Consider the following 16981-nt stretch of genomic DNA (forward strand, 5'->3'; position numbering starts at 1 on the left):
TCTAGCCGAGCAGACCCATCAACCACGGCAAACAGTAGCCACTGCAGGGTCATCCCATGCAGTGAACCTATGTTTCATTGAGGTGGACAGCGATACTGAGCAGTGAGGCGCGGGGAAGTGTGTTTAGGTTTGGTTTCTGGATGGACATCACATTTTCATCTCATCACCCAGTAAACAGGGACTCCACAGTAGTGTGCACACCACACCGTTATTTAGTTAGATGTTTTCCACCCGGCGTTGTAAATGGTTCCCTGGCTTACGTTAACTTTCAGGCTTGTACCGACCAAAGTGCCGTGCTTCTGCAGACCTTGGCGACCATGAAATGCCACGCCTCTCTATCTTCTGTCATTTGCAGCAGTTGTCCAGCCGTGTATCCTCCCCCCGCTGCTCTTACTGTTCCATCCATATACTTCTCTCTTTGCCTGCTTCTTGCTCTACTACCTGGGACTCTTTCCGTTAAACTCAGGTTCTCTATCTTTCCTCTTCTCAAAACATGTTCTAAAAATCTCATCTGTCTTCCTTTCACGTGTGCCAGTAATTCTCTTCTGATATCCATTCTCCTTGGCATTTCTTCATTTGATATTCTCTCTGTCCAAGAAATTTTCAAAAGCCTTCGCCAGCATCACATTTCAAAAGCTTCCAACTTTATCTCCATCTTTTTACTAATAGTCCAAGCTTCACATCCATATAACAACACAGACCAGACATTAGTTTTAACTGCTCTTCTTCTTGTTCGTATTGAAAGGTGTCTATATTTTAGTATATTTCTCATCTTCTGAAATGCCTTCTTCGCTTCAAATATTCTTCTTTTAATCTCTTCGTTACATTTACCATCTTCCGTAAGTAGAAAAATCTTCTCACCTGCTTAATCATCTTATCATTCACTCTTACACTGCACCTAGGGACTTTTGCCTTCTTACTAACTACCATCACTTCCGTTTTATCCACATAAATTGTCAGACTTTTTTCTTCACTCGTCTCCTTCACCACTGTCAAAATATCTTGACGTTTCTCCTGAGTGTCAGCAATCAGTACCGTATCATCTGCGTATCTTATATTGTTTATATTTCGTCCTCCAATATTAAATCCTTCTCGTCCTTCAGCTGATCTCATTATCATCTCGCTGTACAGGGAGAATCTGGAGATAGAACGCACCCCTGTCTTACTCCTCTTCTTATATCTATGCAATCACTCTGATCTGCCCCCACTCTTACTGCGGCTTTCTGATTCCAGTATAGCTTGTATATAATTCTTAAGTCTTTTCCATCTACTCCAATACTTTTCAATATATCAGTTAAATCTTCACGTTTGACTCGGTCAAATGCTTTCTCATAATCTATAAAACACAAATACATATCTCTCTGCATCTCTATACTTCTCTCACTTAACATCCTTAGTATAAATACAGCATTTCTTGTTCCTTCTCTTTCAATAAAACCATATTGCTCTTCTGCTATCTTATTCTTTATCTTTGCTCTAATTCTCTCAAGTACTATCCTTAAGATTACTTTTACTAATTGACTTATTATACTTATAGTTCTGTGTTTATTGCACTCTAGAGTTCCTGGTTTCTTTGGTATTGTGAAAAATATTGACTTAACATATCGTCACTGAGTTCTCCACCATTGTATATCGTATTTGCAATGTTGGTTATCTTTCTAATACTAAACCTGCCCAGAGCACGCAACATCTCCACTGCCACACCATCTTCTCCAACTGCCGTTCCTTCCTTCATTTCTCTAATTGCCTTCTCTGCTTCATTCTCACCAATAGCAGGGCCAGTCATCTCTACATCAAGCTCTAACTGCTCTGCTCTATCATCCTTGAACAGTTCTTAAGTATACTCCTTCCATATATCGAGTACTTCCTCCTTTTCTATTGCTATCTCACCGTTCTTCTTCATTATTGCTTCACCTCTATGTAACCTTCCTCTTCCAGTAAGATTTTTCACTCTTTCGTACATCATCTGTGTATCCCTATTTGCCAAATCTTCTATCTCATCACACTGTTTGTTTATCCAATTTTCTTTTGCAGCAGAACATTTTCTTTTGACTACTCTGTTTAGTTCTCTGTATCTTACTGCATTACTGTGTTTAAACTTTCTTCTTTCTTCCATCAACTCAAGTATATCTTCCGTCAACCACACTTGTCTTGCTCGTCTTTCTTTCCTTGGTATTATTTCCTCAGCTACTTCCGCATATGCTCTTTGTAAACATCTCCACTCGTTTTCCAGTTCATTCATGTCACATTCATCTGCAAGTGCTTCGTATCTGTTTTGGACTGCAACGGTATATCGTTCTCTTATGTCTTCTTTCCTCAGTTCTTTTAGGTTCATTTTTGGTTCTTTTCTGCTCTGCATGTTCTTTAATCTTAATCTTACCACTGCTACCACTAGGTTATGGTCACTGTCCCAATCAGCACCAGGATAAGTTTTACAATTTTTAATTGAGTTTCTGTATCATTTATTTATTGTTATATAATCTATTTGATTTTTATAATTACCTCCGGGGCTCTTCCAAGTATACAATCTCCTTGGGTGTAATTGGAACCAAGTGTTCGCGATCATCTGATTGTTTTCTGCACACCAGTCAGTCCATAGATCACCTCTTTCGTTTCTCTCACCAAGGCCAAAAGGACCAACTGTATCTCCAACTCTCCCTCTTCCCATTTTTACATTTATATCTCCCATTATCATTATTATTTCATGAGTCTTACATTGTTGTTTTGCTGTGTTCAGGTTGTCATAAAACTGGTCTATTTCTTCTTCTCTGTTTTCAGTCATTGGTGCATAAACTTGTATAATATTATTATTAATAAGATTTCCCTTCAGTTTAACCAGCAACACTCGATCCGATATCGCCCAATATCCAATTAGACTTATGGAAACCTTTATTGCAAGCATTACTCCCACACCTCTTTCTGCTGTGTCTCCGCCTGAATATATAAAACATCCGTCATCTGTGTTCAGTTTATTCACACCTGGCCACCTCACCTCACTGACTCCTAAGATATCTATTTTTATCCTCTTCATCTCTCGTTTCACATTTTCAAATCTTCAAGCTTGATAAAAAGTTCTTACGTTCCATGTAGCGAATCTGATTTCTGTGTTTCTTTGGACAGTCGCTTGTTGACGGTCTAGAACCACCTGTCCTGCATGGTCATCCCTACCGAGCCAGACAGCTACATCCATTTCTCGGCTACAGGTCCCATTCACGCCGTTATCTGTACTTCTTCTTGTGCGACTTCCATGGTTTTCATGGACAGTAGACGGTAAGGGCTCCAATCCTTTTCCACGGTTTGGTCCATTGCTCCTTATTGGTTATTCGGAGCACCCCAAGAGGAAAGGCACTTCCTTTAGGGCTTCTCCCATCCACCACCCGGGGGACGCGCCTGATAGGAGTTTACTCTCCCCCAGGGAGAGTAAACTCCTACCCACTGTAAAGCCGCCTTCAGGAGAACTAGGTAGCACTACATCAGGTAAGTGGATGATGGTCCCCATTTCCTAACACCAAGCTGTATAGTCCAATGTTATAATTCACTCTCAACACCTGTCTCTCCCTCATTGCACGATCCATAAATGCTGGAGCCTGATGGAGGGAAATGAGGTGCATTTTATCGCGCTCAGACTATGATGTGGGGGTTCCAATGTTAGGATGGGGGAGTGAGAGAGTGGGTGTAGAGAGAGGTGTGAAAATGGACCGGAAACATAATCACATCATAATACTGAGAATGATTATCTAATCTACTCATCTTGTTCTCTTCCTAAAACACCCTTGTTCTCCAACTGATTCCCCGGGAATTTCCCGTACTCTATAGATAAGTATCTTATATATGGTTGAAGGTTAACTGATAGAGTTAGGGTAATAATCGAAGAATTCGTTTGGAAAGAAAAGGGGGTTGCTTAGGAAGAGAAGAAGCTGCGTAGATCAGATATTCGTTCTAGAATGATTAGTGGAAAAGTATGTAGAGAAGAGAGAGAAATTATATGCTGCCTTCGTGGGTCTGGAGAAAACATGACAAAGGGAATAAACAGGGAATGTGGAAAGTATTAAAAATATATAGGAAGGAGATGGGAAGTTGTTGAATGCAGTGAAGAGTATGTATGTGCGCGCTAGGGCACAATGCGCATGGACAGTGAACTGAGTACTTTGGTATGATTGTTGGATTGAAGCAGGGATGTGTGATGCCCTCGTGATTGTTCAGTGTATGAACTGTGTTATAAAGGAGACACTAAGTAACGGAATGGATGCTGGAGTGTCACTAATCAGCAAGGGTAGGGTGTGGAAACTTCCTGTACTGTTGTTTGCTGATGATACTGTATTATTAAGTGACAATGAATGTGAGCTGCAGGGATTAGTGAATGAGCTTGGGAGTTATGGAGGAAAAAAAATTTAAAAGCAAATATAGATAAGTGTAGTTATGTTCTTTGATATAAATTAAGTCACAGCATGCACAATAGGGCGGTCTTTATGTATTTAATGAAAACTGAATATGGGAAATCTTAACAGGCCACACCCTACAGTCGTTCTATTTTATGAAGGCAGTTTGGGTGGGATGCTCTGGGACCTCACACTGTTAGCTCTGTTGTCACATCGCCGCCGACACACGTGTAATTATTTGTGTTCACCTCTCTCTCTCTCTCTCTCTCACTCTCCTATTTTAAGCTAGTAACTACTTATAAATGAATTTTAAACACTCTGTATAGATGTAATTCAATAAAAAAGCTGTAGTATAGTATAAATCTCATAAGACTTGTCAGCGTTGTCTTTGAGACGTTGTCTGGTGGTGACACGAGGGACAGCCCTTCTTTAGTGGGTCATACTCGGTCAGTCTTCCGCCATGGAAGCTATTAAAAAAAAAAAAAAAAAACGCACCTGTAGACTTTTACCTCAGGGGTGGTGTGGAAAAAAAGTCGAAAACAAGAGAAAAAATTAAGAAAATACAATTAGTAGTAGGTAATATATAATATGAAAGAGAGAGAGAGAGAGAGAGAGAGAGAGAGCGCACGTGTGTAGCGACGATGTGGCAACAGAGCTAACAGAGTGAGGTCCCAGAGGGCCCGACCCAAACTGCCTTGATAAAATAGAACGACTGTAGTACTGTGCCATTGATATAAAAACACTGCATATAAATTTTTTTGTGTACATTGCTCAAAGAATTCTGGTGCCCCAACGGCCCTGAAGTTCCTCCCTCTATAGGAGGATGGGACCATACTTGCAGAAACTTCTCAATGATCCGGAAGAGGGCTTGGTTAGGGCAGGAAGGGTGGAAAGTGACAGGGAGGGGGGAGAGAAGACACGGTGGCGCCTGGGCAGGTGTGGGTAGAGTGAGGGGGGAGGGAGCTGGGCCATCAGTAATGCACCTTTTCCACTCTGACTGGCGTAGCAAACAGCTGTTTTGTGCACTACGAAGGTAAATAACATACTGAGGAATCTGAGGAATCTTTCCAGGTGGTGAGTCAGTCTCAAGGTTCAATTGCAATGGCTACAGCTGGCGAACAGCCTTCTTCCAAGGAGGATGACGACCACAATAAACTTGTGGATGAGAGAGAAACCAGGAAGAAGACCGAGGTCTGGTTAGTTGGACAGCCCATCGCCCAGCTCACTGATGTAAGTTGCTGTCTAACAGTGAGGTCCTCTGGTGACTGTTCCATCTTCTGTGGAAGGAAAAGTGGATCCTATGGGATGCTGCAATGATCTTAAACCCTGAGGTCATTGGATTCTTGTATCACACCAGAATTCCAGTGACAGAGCAAGCACAGGATCCTGAAAGTGGAAAATCTGTACCAGGAATGGCATTCCCTGGGCAAGCAGAAGGATAGGAAGACAGAGGTGGGAGAATCTCTTCAACCTGGCGCATGCAGATGCCATGAAACTGCTGAAGAACGAAGAAGACAAGGCATTTCTGAAGGCTTACCGAGAGAAAGGCTGCCAAGGCATCGTACTCGGTATTGACCCTAAGCTATCTAATGCAGAAGCAAAGAAGCATGAGAGTGCAGAGGCTTCCCGAGTTAGGGAGCTATGAAAGTAGCAGTGGTAGGCAGTGGTGGAAGCTTTCAATGAGCTGGAGGACTCTGAAGAAGGTGAAGAAGACAAAGAACCTGTTTCTGGACAATCCATGTCAGCTACTGCATTCTCACCCAAACAACGACAATTCAAAGCATGTGCATCCGTCATCATTCTGGAGTTGTCTAATGCTCTGGACTGCATGAAGACCAGTGACCACAATGCTGTCCACATCTTGGCTGCTGCAGCATCTGCATATGGCAAAGATCCTTCAACAATGGCTTTGAACCAGCAGAGCATTCATCGGGGGTGAATCAACGCCTGTGGCAAGCAGGCAGTAGCTCTATGCTCATCTTCAAGCCTGGTGTTCCCATTACCATTCACTAGGACAGTAAGTTCGTTGCTGATAAACCTAGCCAAGAAAAGTTCGAAAGTTTACCAATCCTGGTGTCTGGAGAGGGAATTGTGAAGCTGCTGAACGTCCCTAAGTTGTGGTCAGGAACAGGAGCTGCCATGGTAGAGGCAATCTTCACTACCCTGCAAGATTGGGATCTGGTGGATTCGATGGTAAGTATGGCCTTCGACACTACTCCTGACAACACCAGAATTCGCTCTAGGGCCTGCATTCTTTGGTAGCAGAAGGTGAAAAAAAAGAACTTCTCCACCTGGCCAGCAGGAAGCACATCAGTGAGATCATCCAGGAAGTCTTCACAGTTTGCACTGGCATCATCACATTAGGGCTGGACATCCCTCTCTTCAAGCTTTTCAAGCAGGGATGGACCTTCATCACAGCAGATTACTTCGAGCCACTTGCCAACTTTCCTCCCCACTGTGACAAGGTCATTGCCCCTCTGTCGTCTTCAACTCGCTGCCCAACAGCCACGAGATGATTAATGGGAGTTGCTCGAGCTCATGGTGATCGTCCTCAGTGGAGTTCCTTCTGGCTTCCACACTTTGCGGCCCGACACCTACCGTCTTGCCCGTTGGATGGCCAAAATCATCTACTCAGTCAAGATTTACCTTTTCCACTGGCAATTCAAGCTCACTGTGTGAGAGCTCGCCACATGCAAGTGGTTCATCATCTTTGGCATCACGATCCACATCCCGTACTGGATCACAGCACCAGTCTCTACATCTGCTCCTAGGAACGACCTCAAGTTCCTTCAAAACATCCTGGACTGTGGTGACTCAGACGTCTCATCTGCTGCTGTGAAGGCCTTCAGTCATCATCCCTGGTACTTCTCTGAGGAGCTGGTTGGCTTGGCTTTCTTTGACGAGTCCCTCAACTTGGAAATGAAGAGGGCCATGGTTGCAGACCTGGAGAAAGAGGGGGATGATGAGCTTGAGAAGAGAAGGACTCTGGAGCTGGATATGGCTGTCATTCCAGCAAAGACCCTACTCGATTTCGTCATGAGCACCACTCACCATCTTTTATCCTTCCTTGGTTCCTCTGATGGTTTCCTGAACATCGACCCATCCATGTGGGTGGAACGAGATGACTACAGGAAAGCCAAGCAATGCATCCAGTCAATGAAAGTCACGAACGACTGCCGAGCGAGGAGTTGCACTGATGCAGGACTTCATCCCTTCCTTCACCAAGGACGAGGAGCAATGGCAGTTCCTGCTCCAGCCCATAGAGGCTCATCGCCAGCAAGTCCTGGTCGCTCGAAAGGCTACTGTGACATACCCAAACTACTCGTAGGTAACACTGAGTGAGGGATCGGCTCCCATGACTACCCCCCCTCAGTGAGGAGCTAATTCTTGCACTGTAAGGGGGACCTAGGTGTGCCGGTGGGGTATTCAGCCTAGATGACACAAAGTGCGAACTTCCAGGCCGCTGGGACACCAGCAAATACTACAGAAGAAAACTGAAATTTGTCAGGCACGGTTTTCATACCAAGAGGAACAAAAGTGCGGTGGCCAGTAATAAAACTACAACTTCGAAAACAAGGACCACCTTAATGCATAATGAAGTTGGATGGTGAGGAAAACAGAACATGAGTGCATTCAAATACTTAGGCAGTTTGATGAGTTAGGACTGAAGTTTTGAGGATGAAGTGCTTGAAAGGGTACAACAGGGTTACTAGTTCACTGAAAGCAGATATAAAGAACAGGGAAGTGAGCATGGAAGTAGTAAAAAGTCATTGCATGACAGTATTGTGATTGCCACCCTACCATAACGAAGTGAAGCTCGGGGCAGTGAAAATAGGTTCTTTGAGAGGAGCATCTGGAGTTACATGGAGAGACAGACAGGCAAATGGGGAAGTAAAGGAGTGTCGTGGAATGATGTGGATGTGACTGACAGTGTTAAGAGAAATACTTTGAGATGGTCTGACCATGTGGAGAGGAGGGAGAATGAGAGACTGACTAGAGGAGTGTGAGTTCAGTGGAGAGAGATAGGAGGAGGGGGAGACCAAGGATATGAGGGAAGGATGGAGTGGAGAGGTATATGTGAGATGGGTGTGTGAGTTGGGGGGAAATCAGGCAAATGGAAGAGGACAGGGAGACGTGGAGGCGATTTGTCTGTAAATGCCCATTATGGGAATAATACATCTAGCCACAGATATATATAGTGATAGATAATACTGAGCTACAGTACACTGGTGGGGGAAAGTAGCCAATAAAACCTTTGCAGACAAGCTACATAGGTACATTAACATTACCGAATGAGGCAATACGTCCCAATTAGTCCAATTAATCACAGAAATTACTGTGCGGGGATGAGGATACATTGAAATATGGTGAGCATCTTTGGCTGCCATTGCTCATCTTAAGTGTTCCCCAAAACAACTTTTTACTTCTGGGCTTGCCATAACCCTCTGCTGTTTTTGTTGTTTTTATGGCTTAATCCCACTCTGCCTTACCAAGCAGACCCATCGACCGCAGTTAATAACTGTCAATACATGATCGTCCAGTAAGTTCCCATACATTGTTAACAAAATATTGGGGAATTAATTCATAATTTGACTAACTGCAGAACACACGAATTTATAAGCAAGACTTTCCTGCATCTTTCTTCTTTTTTTCAGGAAAGAAACAAAAATTACAATGGGAATGAAACAACGTAGAAGTGAATAACTGAGTGAAAAGACAAAGCAAAGGCCATGCTATGAAATTAGCGATTCTTACAAGACGGCTGAGGATTAATCTTATCGATCATTAAGGGAGCTAACTTTTGCAAAGGTTCAGTCTTCTAGAATACGACACGAAACGATCAGATTTACATCCAAGTCTCTAGTTGTTCTGCTGGATAAACAGGGGCAAAGAGAATCATACTTCGGCCAGATGTCTGACCGGACTCGAATCGGACTCGGGATTCCCCATCTGTGAGCTGGATATACTACTGCACCGCGGGATCCCTTGCTGGGAGAGAGAGAGAGAGAGAGAGAGAATGAAAAACATTACTGGCAGCACAACTGCCAGGGTCGTATGCTGCCGGTCACCAAGGGTCAATAAATAAACCTCAGATTAAAACACGACATTTAAACAGATTATAATCATACAAGAAATAACAAAATATAATCAATGAAAATGAAAGCAATAAATAGTACAAAGTAACTCGGCTGCTTCCACAAACTTGGCTACTTCCACAAACTCGGTTGCCCCCACTAAAGATAGGGTTCATCATACCATAAAACAGGTATCCTCTTCAAGCACCGACGAAAGACAGTACAATTCATGAATATCCAGTGTTTGAAAAGGTATCCATGGCGCAAATACCCAAGATCAGCAAATGCCGAACAGTCAAGGGATCCAAGCAATTCTAACACAAAGGAGGGCTTCTCCACCAAATACAGTAGTCTTGAAAGAATTGAGTATGGTCAGTAAGGATGCTGCATAAAGCTGTCTTCCACTGGTGAGACAAGCCACGATAACTGAAGGAGCTGACTTTTTCACAGATTGTGTGTATTTGTTGGCGCTCACATCATTCCAGCGTATCTGACAACAATGCCGAACCTGTCCATCAGGAACAAGGCAAAATTCTGCCATTGGTAGCCGACACTGAGGAGGTGGGACTACCATGGCTTGGTTAGGATGAACCACTGCTGCCTTATCCAGTAGATTGGCTCACTCATTCCCCGTCACTGCCGCATGGGTCGAAACCCAGCCAAACCACACTCAGTTGCCACAATGCCCTAGAAGGAATAGCCACTCTAAAATGGATTAATCCAACGGAAGGGTTGAACTAAAAAATTTGGTGATGGGAGTCACTAAAAGCCATAAAAGCAGTTTGGAGGATAGTAAAAATAATCTGAAGAACAAGTAAAATTGCAGTCAGTTCTGCCACAAAACAGAAGGGATACAAGGAAGGCTACCAGGCCAACAGAAGGAAGAGAAGACAACACCAAAGCTCACCTGAGCATCAGTCTTGGATCCATCTGTATAGACAAGGACGGAGCTCTCATGTGTAGAACCATGCTCTAAAAAGAGAAAGAGTGACACCTGATAGGGAGGAAGCTCTTTTAACCAGAAAGGGATCCACAAATCGTTTGGTAAGGGAGAAGCCAATAGCCTATTCTTGTGACTCAATGGGGACAAACCAGTAGGGAAGAGACAGAAAATGCAAACCTTAATAGAGTGAACCCTGCAAACAAACGGCTTTGGTAAGCTTGGGTGAGTGGCATTAAAAAGAAGATCTGGGATCTTGGGAGATCATGACACAAGATGCTGAGTATGGGAGGCAGTAAAGGTGATACAGTACCAACACCTCACCATCAATGACTGGTGGTGCAAGTCAAAGGAAGGGCATCAGAATCCACTAACAAAATCGAAACTGGGGACGACCTCAACACCCCAGTCGTCAGACGAACACCAACAAATGTACCAAATCTGACACAGGGATATGGGCATCTGTACCAGTGGAGTAGACTTTACATCCATATTCAGGTTTAAGAAGAGAAAAAAAGATCTGTGCAAGAACAAGAGTTTCTGATTGTCAGCGCCCAAGAGATGTGTACCAGAATACTGAGAAAGCCCAGAGCTCCAACACATGCAGCATTAATACAGCATAAGTGAGGAATACAAGTCAACCTTCCATAAAGAAAAAGAAGACCTAGGAACCGTTTTTTTACTCAAGAGATTCTGCACCCATATACATACAGACTAGCAGGGGTATCCGGCATTGTCAGGGCAAAAAAGGCGAACACTCTGATCCAATTTCTTCTAGTTCAATCTTTCTTTCTACTCCAGGAAGACCATGTACCACTTATGCCTTTGAAGAGAGATTATAAGAGGTCCAGGAGCTTTTCAGCTTTCGCATACTAACACACAGTATTTGTACGCACGTGTACTATTACCGGTGATTTCAAATGACCTAGGAGGTCAACCTCACATAGCATATGTCCGAACTGGAGATAATGTGGGACTCCATGCCAAAAATTGGGCTGCTGGGTCCAGTAATTCGAGCGTGTATTGCCGGTGACCAATTGACCTCAAATGACCTCGGAGGTCAACTTCATATAGCCTATGTCCGAACTGGAAGTCATGTGGGTCTCTGTGCCAAAAAATAGGCTGCAAGGGTACCCGGTGTTGCCCTGGCCAAAAAGGCGAACATTCAGCTGGTGACTTCAAATGACCCAGATCTGAATTTTGACTCCCTAAAACCATCTTTGGGTCACCTGATTCAGAATATATATGGATCTGGAGTCTCTGCCCTTGGTTTGGGTGTGATTGAAGGACAAACAAACAATGCAGATCTTTTATATATACAAATGTGGGTCCGGGTAAACCACAGAAGAATGAAGAAAAATGGAAGCCAAGAGTTTCAGCTCACTGGGAAATTCTCTTTATTGCCACCTACCTCTTCCTTCAATCATAGGCATTCCAGAAGCAGTGAAGGAGATTGAAAGGCCATCTACATAGCAGACATCATCTATACTCAGTTTTTTGTGTTTTTAATCGAAGCAAAGATGCACTTGACAGGTTGGTGATGATTGGCTGAATACAACATTATTTCATAATCTCTTTACTCGTTAGCATTATTAATTGACAACATATGTCTGAGGGGAAAATTTGGTCTAGGAAATGTTATTCGGACATGTTGCATTCATCCAGTCATCACCAACCTGTCAAGTGCATCTTCGCCTCAATAAAAAAATAAAAAAATGAGTATAGGAGCACGTTCAGTACATTGTTGATGGTCACAGCGGGAAAAGAGTGACACTATGGATACTCCACTGCAACATCCCATCCTAGAGTTAGAGTGTACAGGATTTAGAAAACAGTTACCTCACCGAAACCCTTAAATTGCCGAATAAAAATGGAAAGTCGACACAAACGAAAATTGGAACAGAATGAAAAATGCCATGGTGCCAGGCAGTGTCATATGCTTTCTCCAGATCAGAGAAGATCGTGAGCTGGTGCTGCTTAATGGAATGAGCCTCACAGATAAAGGATTCCAGGGAAAGAAGAGCATAAAATGTAGACCACATTTTACGAAAAACCATACAGTGTCATAAAAAGACTTTGTAGTTACTTGTAGAGAAGTTATATATATTAGACTTGTGGACGAGCGGTTGTTATACTTGAGTAGCTTTGTAAGTGGATAATCTTCTTTCCCATTTGTCATTCAATGACAAGGAGAGGTAAAGAATAGTATGGGACTATTTTTATTTGTCTTGGAAAAACTCACACAGAGCGAAGTATAAAGTAGAGTCCCGCTAGCTATCTCCCTATCTCTCTCTCTCTCTCTCTCTCTCTCTCTCTCTCTCTCTCTCTCTCTCTCTCTCTCTTCTAAGTTGCTAAGCCTTTCTTCCCACTCCCTGCCGCTTCTATGGCCTCTCTCCTTCTGAGCTCTCTTTCCTAAATTCTGGTGAAACAGGAGTCGTGTCACGTGTGTTCACTGTGGTTGGAAAGTTCTAGAAGCCTGTGTGTGAGTATGTGTGTATGTGTGTGTATGGTCAACAAGGCTTTGTTCACCTGGTGTATTGCTGACAACTAACCGCATCATCTCCTGACTGGCTACTTCCTAGTCTGTCGTCAGCTTTTCCTCAATGTAACTTGCAAGATCATTTCCCATTCCCAGGCTCGCATAGAGCTGTCTATCTGTCTATTTATCTATCTATTTATCTATTTGTCTATTATGATTTGTAATTATAATATGGACTCATAACATATGCTCAGTGTAACTTGCAAGATCATTTCCCATTCCCAGGCTCGCATAGAGCTGTCTATCTGTCTATTTATCTATCTATTTCTCTATTTGTCTATTATGATTTGTAATTATAATATGGACTCATAACATATGCTCGGCCGTGCAGCTGAAGGTCCTCCGACAGCAATTATCATTGACATATGCTAATCTATTAGTACATAATATTGATTATAATATTGTATACATATAATATTTATAGTAAATAGTGATTATTCAGTAATATTACATTTTAAACAAGTTGTATACATATTTGAATAAATGCATTAAAAGTAAATTATTTAACTGTAATACAGTATGTATTTGGGTTATTGTAGTGAAATGCATACATGCAAGAAAAAAAAATAGTTTAAAATTAAGATTATGGTAAGAGTTATTAATATTTAAATTAAAGATAATGGTACTGGTATGCCATACATGGGTCATTCTTCTTTTTTTTTTTTTTTCTTCTTTTTATATGTATATAATTAATACTATATACAAAATATGTACACTTCATTCAGGGGGGTTAACTTGGATGTTAACTCTCCCCCCACAAAATAATGACTCCAAATTAGCAATTCTTGCATGCATTCTGTGCATTGCGAACAGCAGTACTGCAAATACAATGCAGAAGATTATAAAGACAGTAGGTGCTGGGCTATACACATAATATGGGTTGAACATACTCAAACTCAAATCTTCCCAGGGCTTCAGTGTTTCATTGATCAGCTGCATAGTTTCAAACTTAGGTGAAGTCAAATACTTGTGCTCATGTTTAAGTCCATATCAGGCAGTGGATGGAAATGTTTGTGTGTATGATTGAGAATGGCGTAGTGATTGATGGTGGATGAAGTAGACATGGCTGGTGTAAATACCGCACAGTAGTCTGCTGCTATGTATAATCCTGATGCTGATGTATGAGATGGTGGTATATCTGGACAGACTATGTAAACTGATGTGTTACGAGGGAAATAAAAAAACTGTGAGTGTCCAATGCGTTGATGGTGTACAAGTTTATCTGGAGCAAAAGTGAAGTTGCAATGATGATGAATATTGTCATTTCTGATGATAGCCATTTCACAAGGGACTGTATCAGTAGGCTGAAACGTGAAAATGTACGCAGGACAAAGATGAACAGCATGTAAGGATGTGCGGCACTTCGTTCAATCGTTGATTCACTTGCGAAAGTGACAGTGTCCCGTCTCTTGGAGACCATGATGAGTTCGGTGTCTGTGTTGATGTTGATGATGTCCAAAGTGTTGTTATTTTTATAGGGGAAGGGGTGTATTTGGTATACTGTGAACAGGTCTTCAGTTATGAATGGTACATGAACTACTACTGATGTTGGTGTTAGTGTTGCTTCTAAATATGGATAATATTGCATGAATTCTCTACTGCGGAACAACGGCTTCAATTTATGTTTATGTATGCCTTGACTAAGTATCTGACGTAGCTCATGAACTGGGAGTAAGTCAATTGTGATCTTGCCATCACCAGCATTCGAAATTCCTTGCATAAGCGCCCTGAAACGATCTCTAGTGTTCTCTAATTGTAGTAGAATCGTGTCAATATGTTCTGTGATGATGGAGAAGTGTTTGAAAAGTGTAATGTTTCCCTCCATTTCATTTATTTTATCTACACTCTCGAGAGCTATGTATTCTGCTTTTTTCAGATTTTTCACAATTGTCTTCATTGCTGAGTTCTGTCCTGTGATGAATTTATCTTGGTATGTTAGTACCTGATCTATCTTATTAAATTTGTTATTTATTTCTTTAAGGTCATCCTCTGTAGCCAATCCAAAGATGTTCCCAAGAACTGCGCCACCCAGGTCGAACAAACCGCGCTTTTGGCGAGTACATGTGATGTTGTTCCTGTCGCTCAGTACCTCCGTTCCATAAGATGGGAGATCTTGGATCATGATGAGCATAGTTGACTTTGCCTGTTCTAGTTTCCATTTCGCTAACTTTACCATTTCATTCACGTCCTTGGTGTTATGTGCTTGTGAAACATAATTTCCTATCATGAAGTCCAGAGTTCGCATCGGCGTCGCAACTCTGTCTAGATAAGTAGGTAATTCATACAAGTAATCTAGACTTATTTCAGTACTCATGACGTCTTTAACGATTGTAGTCGTGGCCGTTGGAGCTATGAGGCATCCTTGTCGTACTATGTGTTGGGGGTCTAAGTGCGCATATCCTCTTGCTATGTAGAGGAGAATCCATAGCATAAGTCCCTTCATCGTAACCTACCGAAAAAAAAAAATCTATTAATTTCCTAATATGGTCATGCTGTGGTCGATGATAGTGATGATGTGCGTTACGGTTGATTGTTATTTCATTTATAGAAGGAGTTTAAATCAATATTCAATTCTCGTAAATGATGTACTGTAGATTTGATTGGAACAGTTGCACCTATGTTCGATTGTTTGGTATATGACCTTAATTTCTTTTTGTAATCATTGTTGTGTTCTTGCTTGGTTTCTTGAGGTACGTTCACCTGTTCGGTTGTATCCGAGGCTGAATAATTATGGGATAATTCCCTTGAAACTCGTTTTAAATGGTCAATATGAACTTGTTTCTCCTCGCCACTTGAAAGTGACTTAATTAAAACTTTGTTTGCTTTTATGTTAATTACTCTGTATGGGCCCTCAAATTTTGGGGATAATTTATTGTCTCTCGTATGAATGATACCGTAAACAATGTCTCCTAAGCTGATAGGTGAATCTCTTGCCTTCTTGTTAAATGCCTCCTTCATTTCTTCCTTGGACATCGTTAATTGTTTTTTTACTCTTCTGTGAATGTCCTGGAATTCACGTAAACGGAATTTAGAGTAATCATCGTAATTGTATATAGGCATGCTGTCACCTTCTAGGAGCTCATATGGTAATTTTTTATCTGTGCCATATAAAATGAAATGTGGTGTGTCACCTATGGATTTATTTATAGATCCATTAATTGAGGCTTCTACTCTGGGAATCCAATCATCCCAGCTTGCATAATTTTCACTGAGAATGTGTCGTAGCACATCTAATACTTTTTTATTTTGTCTCTCTACCAACCCATTCAATGCTGGGTGATAGGCTAAAACGTTAACCTTTTTGATGTTGTATTGTTTACATATTTCTTGTAAGATCTCAGAATTAAATTCTCCTCCATTATCACTTATTAATACCTTTGGGGTAGTAAAGGGACATATTACATTATCTGTCATTGCCTTTGCTACTGTCTCTGCTGTCTTATCTTTAATTGGAGCTAAAATGACATAACGGGAAAAATGATCCGTTGCTACGAATAAGTATAGGTTATTATTGTATGATAATGGCATCTTGAGTAAATCAACAGCGACAACGTCCCATGGTTGATGTAGTACAGGGTAATTACCCATCGGTGCAGGTGTGATTGGGTATCCTTTGTACATCGCACGTGATTCGCATTTGTCTATATGATTGTTTATATCTTTTCATAATGAAGGCCAGTAATATAACAGCTGGGCTTGGTTGAATGTCTTATCCTTTCCAGGATGTCCTGCATGTGGGCTGTCGTGTATCATTCGTAATACTTGGGGTATCATGTCATTAGGTACTACCAACTGGTTAGTATTTCTTTGGCGTTTTGGTTGTTTAGAGTTAATTTTGTATAATGTATTATTGACCATTGTGAATTGCTCAAGTGGGACATGCAGTTTGGGTAATTGTATGTCATCTCCACTTTCTAACTTGTATATAACTTTAGACCATATTGGATCAAGTCTTTGTGCCTTTGCGATATCCTCGTGGTTTGGGATATTTCCTTTGAGATCTAACGCCGCGACCTGAATTGTGTTCGGGTTCCTAGATAATGCGTCA

The sequence above is a fragment of the Coenobita brevimanus genome, chromosome 57, assembly GCF_032717465.1.
Source record: "Coenobita brevimanus isolate Jiangsu-jjx chromosome 57, ASM3271746v2, whole genome shotgun sequence".
Taxonomy (NCBI): Eukaryota; Metazoa; Arthropoda; class Malacostraca; order Decapoda; family Coenobitidae; genus Coenobita; species Coenobita brevimanus.